An 8,145-nucleotide genomic window follows, 5' to 3' on the forward strand; every position below is an offset into this window, starting at 1 on the left:
TTATGACATTTTATGCCTTACTATACTATGACGTTTTTTGACATTTTTATACCTTACTATATTATGACATTTTATGCCTTACTTTACTATGATGTTTTTGGGACATTTTTATACCTTAATATATTATGACATTTTATGCCTTACTATACTATGACATTTCTTGACATTTTTATGCCTTACTTTACTATGACGTTTTTTTGACTTTTTTTTGCCTTACTATATCACGACATTTTATGCCTTACTGTACTATGACATTTTTTTTCCATTTTCATGCCTTACTATACTATGATGTTTTTTTGACTTTTTTTTGCCATACTATACTATGACGTTTTATGCCTTACTATACCATGATGTTTTTGGGACATTTTTATACCTTAGTATATTACGACATTTTATGCCTTACTTTACTATGATGTTTTTGGGACATTTTTATACCGTAATATATTATGACATTTTATGCCTTACTATACTATGACATTTCTTGACATTTTTATGCCTTACTTTACTATGACGTTTTTTTGACTTTTTTTTGCCTTACTATATCACGACATTTTATGCCTTACTATACTATGACATTTTTTTTCCATTTTCATGCCTTACTATACTATGACATTTTATTGACATTTTTATGCTTTACTATATTATGAAATTGTTTGCCTTACTATACCATGATGTTTTTGGGACATTTTTATACCTTACTATATTACGACATTTTATGCCTTACTATACTATGACATTTTTTTTCCATTTTCATACCTTACTATACTATGATGTTTTTTGACGTTTTCATGCCTTACTATACTATGACATTTTTTGACATTTTTATGCTTTACTATATTATGACATTTTTTGCCTTACTATACTATGATTTTTTAAAAATTTTTTGCCTTACTATACTATGATGTTTTATGACGTTTTCATGCATTACTATACTATGATGTTTTTGGGACATTTTTATACCTTACTATATTACGACATTTTATGCCTTACTATACTATGACGTTTTTTTGACGTTTTTTTTTGCCTTACTATACTATCACGTTTTATGCTTTACTATACTATGACGTTTCTTTGTCTCTTTTTTTTTGCCTTACTATACTATGACGTTTTTTTGACGTTTTTTTGCCTTAATATACTATGACGTTTTATGCCTTACTATACTATGATGTTTTTTTGACATTTTTATACCTTGCTATATTATGACATTTTATGCCTTACTATACTATGACGTTTTTTTGACGTTTTTTTTGCCTTACTATATTATGACGTTTTATGCCTTACTATACTATGACGTTTTTTTTCCATTATCATACCTTACTATACTATGATGTTTTTTGACGTTTTCATGCCTTACTATATCATGATTTTTTATGACATTTTATGCCTTACTATACTATGACGTTTTATGACGTTTTCATGCCTTACTGTACTATGACGTTTTTTTGACGTTTTTTTTGCCTTACTATACTATGACGTTTTTTTGACATTTTTATACCTTACTATATTATGACATTTTATGCCTTACTATACTATGACGTTTTATGCCTTACTATACTATGACGTTTTTTTGACATTTTTATACCTTACTATATTATGACATTTTATGCCTTACTATACTATGACGTTTTTTTGACGTTTTTTTTCCTTAATATTCTATGACGTTTTATGCCTTACTATACTATGACGTTTTTTTGTCTTTTTTTTTGCCTTACTATACTATGACGTTTTTTGACATTTTTATGCTTTACTATATTATGACATTTTATGCCTTACTATACTATGACGTTTTTTTGACGTTTTTTTTCCTTAATATTCTATGACGTTTTTTTGTCTTTTTTTTTGCCTTACTTTACTATGACGTTTTTTTGACATTTTCATGCCTTACTATACTATGACATTTTATGCCTTAATATATTATGACATTTTGTGCCTTACTATACTATGATATTTCTTGACATTTTTATACCTTACTATGCTATGACGTTTTATGCTTTACTATACTATGACGTTTTTTTGTCTTTTTTATGCCTTACTATACTATGACGTTTCTTTGTCTTTTTTTTTTGCCTTACTGTACTATGACGTTTTTTGGACATTTTTATACCTTACTATATTATGACATTTTATGCCTTACTATACTATGACGTTTTATGACGTTTTCATGCCTTACTGTACTATGACGTTTTTTTGACGTTTTTTTTGCCTTACTATACTATGACGTTTTTTTGACGTTTTTTTTGCCTTACTATACTATGACGTTTTATGCCTTACTATACTATGACGTTTTATGCCTTACTATACTATGACGTTTTATGCCTTACTATACCATGATGTTTTTGGGACATTTTTATACCTTACTATATTATGACATTTTATGCCTTACTATACTATCATTTTTTTAAACTTTTTTTTGCCTAACTATACTATGATGTTTTTTTGTCTTTTTTTTTGCCTAACTATACTATGACATTTTTGACATTTTCATGCCTTACTATACTATGATGTTTTTTGACATTTTCATGCTTTACTATACCATGACATTTTATGAGTTACTATACTATGACATTTTTTTTGACAATTTTTATATCTTACTATACTATAACGTTTTTTTTTTTAACAATTTATGCCTTTCTGTGCTGACATTTTTTGACATTTTTATGCCTTACTATATTATGATGTATTTTGTGACATTTTTATGCCTTACTGTACTATGACTATACTCATAGTAAAATGCAGCTTATTCAAATCAGATTTTCGTAAAAATTTCTCATTAAATTTAATCATACCTGTCTATCTTTATATTTACATCTATAATGAACACACACTGGCAGGGTTTGGGATGGATATAATTTTACATTACATATGTGTATAATATAAACCTATAATATAAATAGACATACAAAAAGACATGATTTCTATTAACTCGACGTATTTGTCAATACATGATATTGTTCCAATTTACAACAGGTTTCATGTGCATTTTTATTTCATATATAGGCTATACACACACATGACTTTACTTCATATATACATATATCTCATATATGGAAATTCAACACACACATATACATTAGATGAAAAGACTGGCACAAAAGCTATATCATCACCATATCATCATAGTTAATATTTCTTTACAGAAAAACTGAGGATTACTCAAATTTCAGTTCAACTTCCATAAAACAAACATTTCAAATGGATTTGATTTGCATTTAATTGCATAATTTATCAGTTTCACTTGGGTATGTTCGCCACAGAGTTTGTACAACATGTATGTGTCCACACGTCATAATGGAATACTTTATGCTCTTGAAATTTAAACAAAAACCTCTTGGTGCACAACCGCAATGGATCCCCAGGACCCGCAGAAAATGAGAAACAAATGCTTTCAACAAAGTCCTGTCCCGTATGAAAGGCAGGCTCATGTAAAACACTCCACCGCAACAATGCAGCCTCCCTCTGAAGTCTCCATTGATCTCTGAATTGACTACAACTGTAAACGGAGCAACAGCATGACTCTCCCAGGCCTGAAAGCCCCCCCACCCCCAACACATCCCCTCTGCTGGGCCTCTGTGCTCTGAGTGTCCTAAGCCTTGTTGTGGGTTCTGCTGTCCTCCACTTGGCCGCGATCAGTCTCTCGAACCATGAGGCCTGTCAGAAGTTCTGTTTTGTTGCTGTGGTTGTTTACAGGAGGATGAGTTTGGGAGTTTTCACATTTCCCTCTGTGTCCCATCCTGCCTCACTCTCTGAAGCTCACTTGATGTACTAGGATTTTAAGAAGAGACACATTTCTTCTCTGCTTTATCTTCTTCCAAAGATTCTGAATGGACAATAACATGGAATAAAGATTAATTGCTCCAATGGTGAAACAAACGTGATGAAGCCCCTCGATTGAGTAAAACCAGAGAGATAACCCCCCTATGATTTATTAAACAGTTTTCCTCTGGTCCTCTCAGAGAAAATGAATAAGGCCTGTGCTGCTGGTTGATTATAAATGGCCCTTTTTTAAAGAAGAGACAAGATACTCACAACTCCTGAACTACTTCACCATCCGCTTCATGCATCAATGAGTTCTGGAATTGAGCAGAAAACAAATACAATAGGCTGGAAACTGAAGTCATTTGAAGACACTTGGGATGAAATCCCCATTCAGTAGACCCACAATGGTTTATATACAGTTTAATTTATTGTTGGCTATGGTTTTCTTCCACTTTTTAATCTAGTTACATTTTTTTAATAAGATTAAAGTTGCGCCTATTAATATTTTTATATGATTAATGGGTCGAATGTGTGTTATATTAAAACTGTTGCTCATAGTGAGGAAGCCTGAGGAGGAACTCTGCAGTTCTTCTTAGTTCTCTGCAGCATTTTAGCTTCTTTCAGCTGATTGTTTTGATTAAACAATTAATTTGCTAATTAGCGACTAGCTTTGAATGTCGTGGAGCAGCTTAAGAGCCAGATATTTTTCTCAGGACACAGTGTAGAACAAAATGGAGCTACAAGGATGGTCAATATTGTTATTGCGCTTGCTCTGGAGTTCTGCCCCCAAGTGGCCAGCGGTTTGATGACAACTTTGTTTTATATATGTCAGCAATAATAACACTATCTTTACCAAGTTCATTGTTGAGATTTGGGAATGAGAACATTGCTAAAAATAAGTCAAAAGGAGGAAGAAAAATTAATTGGCCAGAGCTATTTGTATGTTTTGCTATCGCTACATAGCTAACGTTAGCATTAACTGCTGTTTATGTCTCAGTCTAGAAGAAAACTGTGAGTTCAGCATCAAACTTCATCCTTTTACTTGCCAACAGTTGTCTCCAGTGGTAGAGAGCAACACCAACGTTAACTCTTGTCTCTATCACATCTTTTCTTCTACTGAAGTTACCGTGCTAACCAGCTAGCCCTGGCCCAATAGCAACTCACTGTAGCCTCGAATCTGCCCTGAAGACGTATTATAACCTCAAGCAAGAAACCACGTTTGGCAGCAGAGAAAACTTACAAAAAAACGCTTTTAAATAAATCAAGTCTTTGCAGACCAATTTCCTGGTTCAACTTTCACCTACTGTACTTGTCGTAACAGTTTTTTGTACAGTTTTAAGTCGCCCTCACCTTCAGTTTTACCTCCAGATAAAGTAGTTTAGATAATGTTTGTTGTAGCGATGCTGCTGTGCTCCCAGATCTCAGCAATTACTCATGGGTGAAAACAGAAATATAACCAAACATTATTGCAAAGCTGCAATAAACTGGAAATGCCCTTTAACTTCAGCTCCACAACAATGTCAGAATTTATCAGAGGAGGAAGGAGCGCAGCCTCTCTGACGATGATGATGATGATGATGATGGATCCTCGAGCTGCTCGTGGAATGTGTTGAGTGTGAACTCTCCATAGGTAGTTTGACCTCTTGCCTTCCTGATGGGAGGAGACCTAAAGCTCATTATTATTACCTTCATTATTTCAAATGCAGGACCAGATGCCGGAGCGGGAGGGGGCCCAGTGCACCCAACAGGGATCTGAGGCACCTGATTGGTCAGGAGGAGGAAGAGCGGTTCGGAGGCCAAAGGGTAGATTCTTCCGGAGAGGAGACACCATCTGCTGACTGTCTCTCTCTCTGACTTTACATCATCGTGCTACATCAAGGACTTTGAGGAGATGATGCTGCTCACGTTGGACGAGGACTTTCTGTTACAGCAATGCAAGATTGAATAAATAAATAAATAAATAAATAAATAAATTCTCTCAGTGTAGTATCAGATTTCAGATATAATGTAGGCCCCTCCCAACAAAACCATGTAATACCAGTATTGCAGAAAACCCGCAATATTATTTTTTGATTGGGTTTTGTAAAGTATTTGAGTGAGTCTCACATACACTGTCCTGCTGCTGCAAATACTCACTAGAGCACCAAATGTGTATTGATCCACCGCTGAAAATAGTCCCGAACAAAAGCACAGCAGGTAACGTCTGCTACTGGGGTGTCAAGAAGACTATTCAACCTTTTAATTAAAATCTAAATAAATGTTATGGACCTATTTTATACTGTAGATTTACATCTTGTCTCAGGACAAATGAGACAGGAAATCAACAAAATCATTTAGAGACAGACTAATGCTTTTTGTTGGTTTTGGTCTTTTTCATACAGAGCAATGTCAGGTTTTTCTTTTAACACATGAAAATAACCAAAACTGCTGTTTTTTTTGTTTTGTTTTTAAATGGCAGCAAAGTCAAGAATCATTGGCTTCGTGGAGATAAAAGGCCACAACACAAATACATTTTCCAGATTCAGCTGGTAAAATCCTGCAAAGCTCTGCACATAAATCAGACGACGATGCTGCATTTTCTCTTCTCCTCCATCACAGCCCATTTGTGTTCATGCACATGCAGAAACGACTCTATCTAAGCAGCTGATGAGCGTGAGTGTAACCTTTACTCAGGAGAGGTCTGTCCAATGAGAGTGTGTGTGTGCTCCACTTGTCCACAGGTCAAGGGGTCTGTGCGGATCGAACAGTGTGTTTCCTCTAGTTACAGCAGATTTGATCTCAATTATAGATTTATTATTATTTTTAACGCCTTTGTCATCAATAATGTTTTTGTTGATTCCAGCAGGGAGGGGGGCAGGGGGGGGAGGGGACTTTCACTTCTTGCTTTCTTGCTCATATAAAAAAGTTGACGGGCGTAATGGAAAGAATTCAGAAAGGAGGAAACTGCTCCTGAAAAAAATAAAAAAAAATCCCTCTGTGCTATTTCCTCTGACAGGAAATTGTGTCTTTGATCTAAGCCACCACACTCATCTGGTCATCGCATGCGAGGTGTCACTCTTTCCTACAGCGAGGAGGAGGAGGAAGAGGAGGAGGAGGAGGAGGAGGTGGAGGGGGGAGATTTAGCCATCGCCGCTCCTGCTCGTGCAGGATGCCCATGTGAATGTCGAACACTTGATCTCCTGAAAAATAAAATAAAATAAAATAAAATAAAATAAAATAAATAAATAAGGCAAATAAGTTTGAATAATATAGAGAACCTGATGAAGGCGCAAACAGAACCAGGGAGACGCAGGACAGAGTAACAGATTCAGTTGTCTTGCACCTGCACCGCGCTTCCTCTGGCAGCGGGGGACTGTCATTAATGAACGCTATCGACCGAACACAGTCTGGCATGAAGATTCACACCTGCCAGACTACCAGGGAGTGTGTCCTGTATCCTTGCCTCAGTGTGTGTGCGCGCGCGCGTGTGTGTGTGTGTCCTGTAAAGGGTCGTGTTCACGTGGAGCGTCCCACATGGCCACAGGTCAGTCAAACGGACGCAGGAAGCTGCTGAAATGTGGATAATCACGCGTTTGTTTGGTAGAAACGACAGAATTATAATAATAAAGTTGTGACGTGCGTGTGATTTATATTCGGTGACTGCATCGTTACCGAAGTGTGGCGTCATTAATAATGTTAACAAGGCCATCAAGACTCGCGCGAGGTCGGGGGGCTTTCATGCAGGGCGGGAAGAGGATTTCAGCAAAGAAATAACACACAGTCCCAGACACCTCAACAACACGCACCTGCAGACAATCAGTTCATTAAGCAGTGATTGGATGCAGGCTGCAATAAATGCTGCCTCTCATGCTGCACACACATGCAGAGCAAGTAGCTTCAGGGCAGGTGGGCTACCGTTGCTTTGACCAAGCTGTGTGTGTGTTTCAAACAAAAATGGCTTGTGGAGTTCATCTGGGGTAAGACTTTTTTTTTTTTTTTAACAGCTATTTTAAGTGTTTGTAATGTTGCTGTTGACCCAATTTCTTCTGACCTTGATGTTGTTTTTTTTCTGTGCAGGATCTTGCTGATTTGTTTAGTTCAAGCAGAGCATGTACGCTGCTTATGGGCCACACAAGGTGAGCAGAAACACCAGTGCGTCACCATCATTTAACACTGATTTTTTTTTTTATTAGTTTGTGGATCTAAACTTGCTGTTTTCTCTTTGCAGCTCAAAGCTCCAAGAGACAAAATGGCGACGCATATGTTGGCTTCCTGCAACAGGACAGCGGCCTGCGAAGGCTCGGTGGCAGCTATCCCCAGGATCAATTCAGACAAGACTCCATTTCTCCGGACCGCAGCTTCAATTCAAAGACCTCAGCTAGCGGCGGTTACAATAACCAGAGACTCTCC

General features: G+C 36.4%; 1 long non-coding RNA gene across 1 annotated transcript; it reads left to right on the forward strand.

Annotated features, from left to right (window-relative positions):
- Nucleotides 1-7,522: 7,522 nt before the first annotated feature.
- LOC147818731 (uncharacterized) lies at nt 7,523-8,130 on the forward strand. The gene is made up of 3 exons (XR_015437683.1): nt 7,523-7,712; nt 7,813-7,871; nt 7,964-8,130. It is a non-coding gene; the product is annotated as an uncharacterized LOC147818731 (long non-coding RNA).
- The last annotated feature ends 15 nt before the right edge of the window (nt 8,131-8,145 follow it).

The sequence above is a fragment of the Seriola lalandi genome, unplaced genomic scaffold (assembly GCF_002814215.2).
Source record: "Seriola lalandi dorsalis isolate HSWRI2012SDOR001 ecotype SW California unplaced genomic scaffold, Sedor1 jcf7180002054505, whole genome shotgun sequence".
Lineage (NCBI taxonomy): Eukaryota > Metazoa > Chordata > Actinopteri > Carangiformes > Carangidae > Seriola > Seriola lalandi.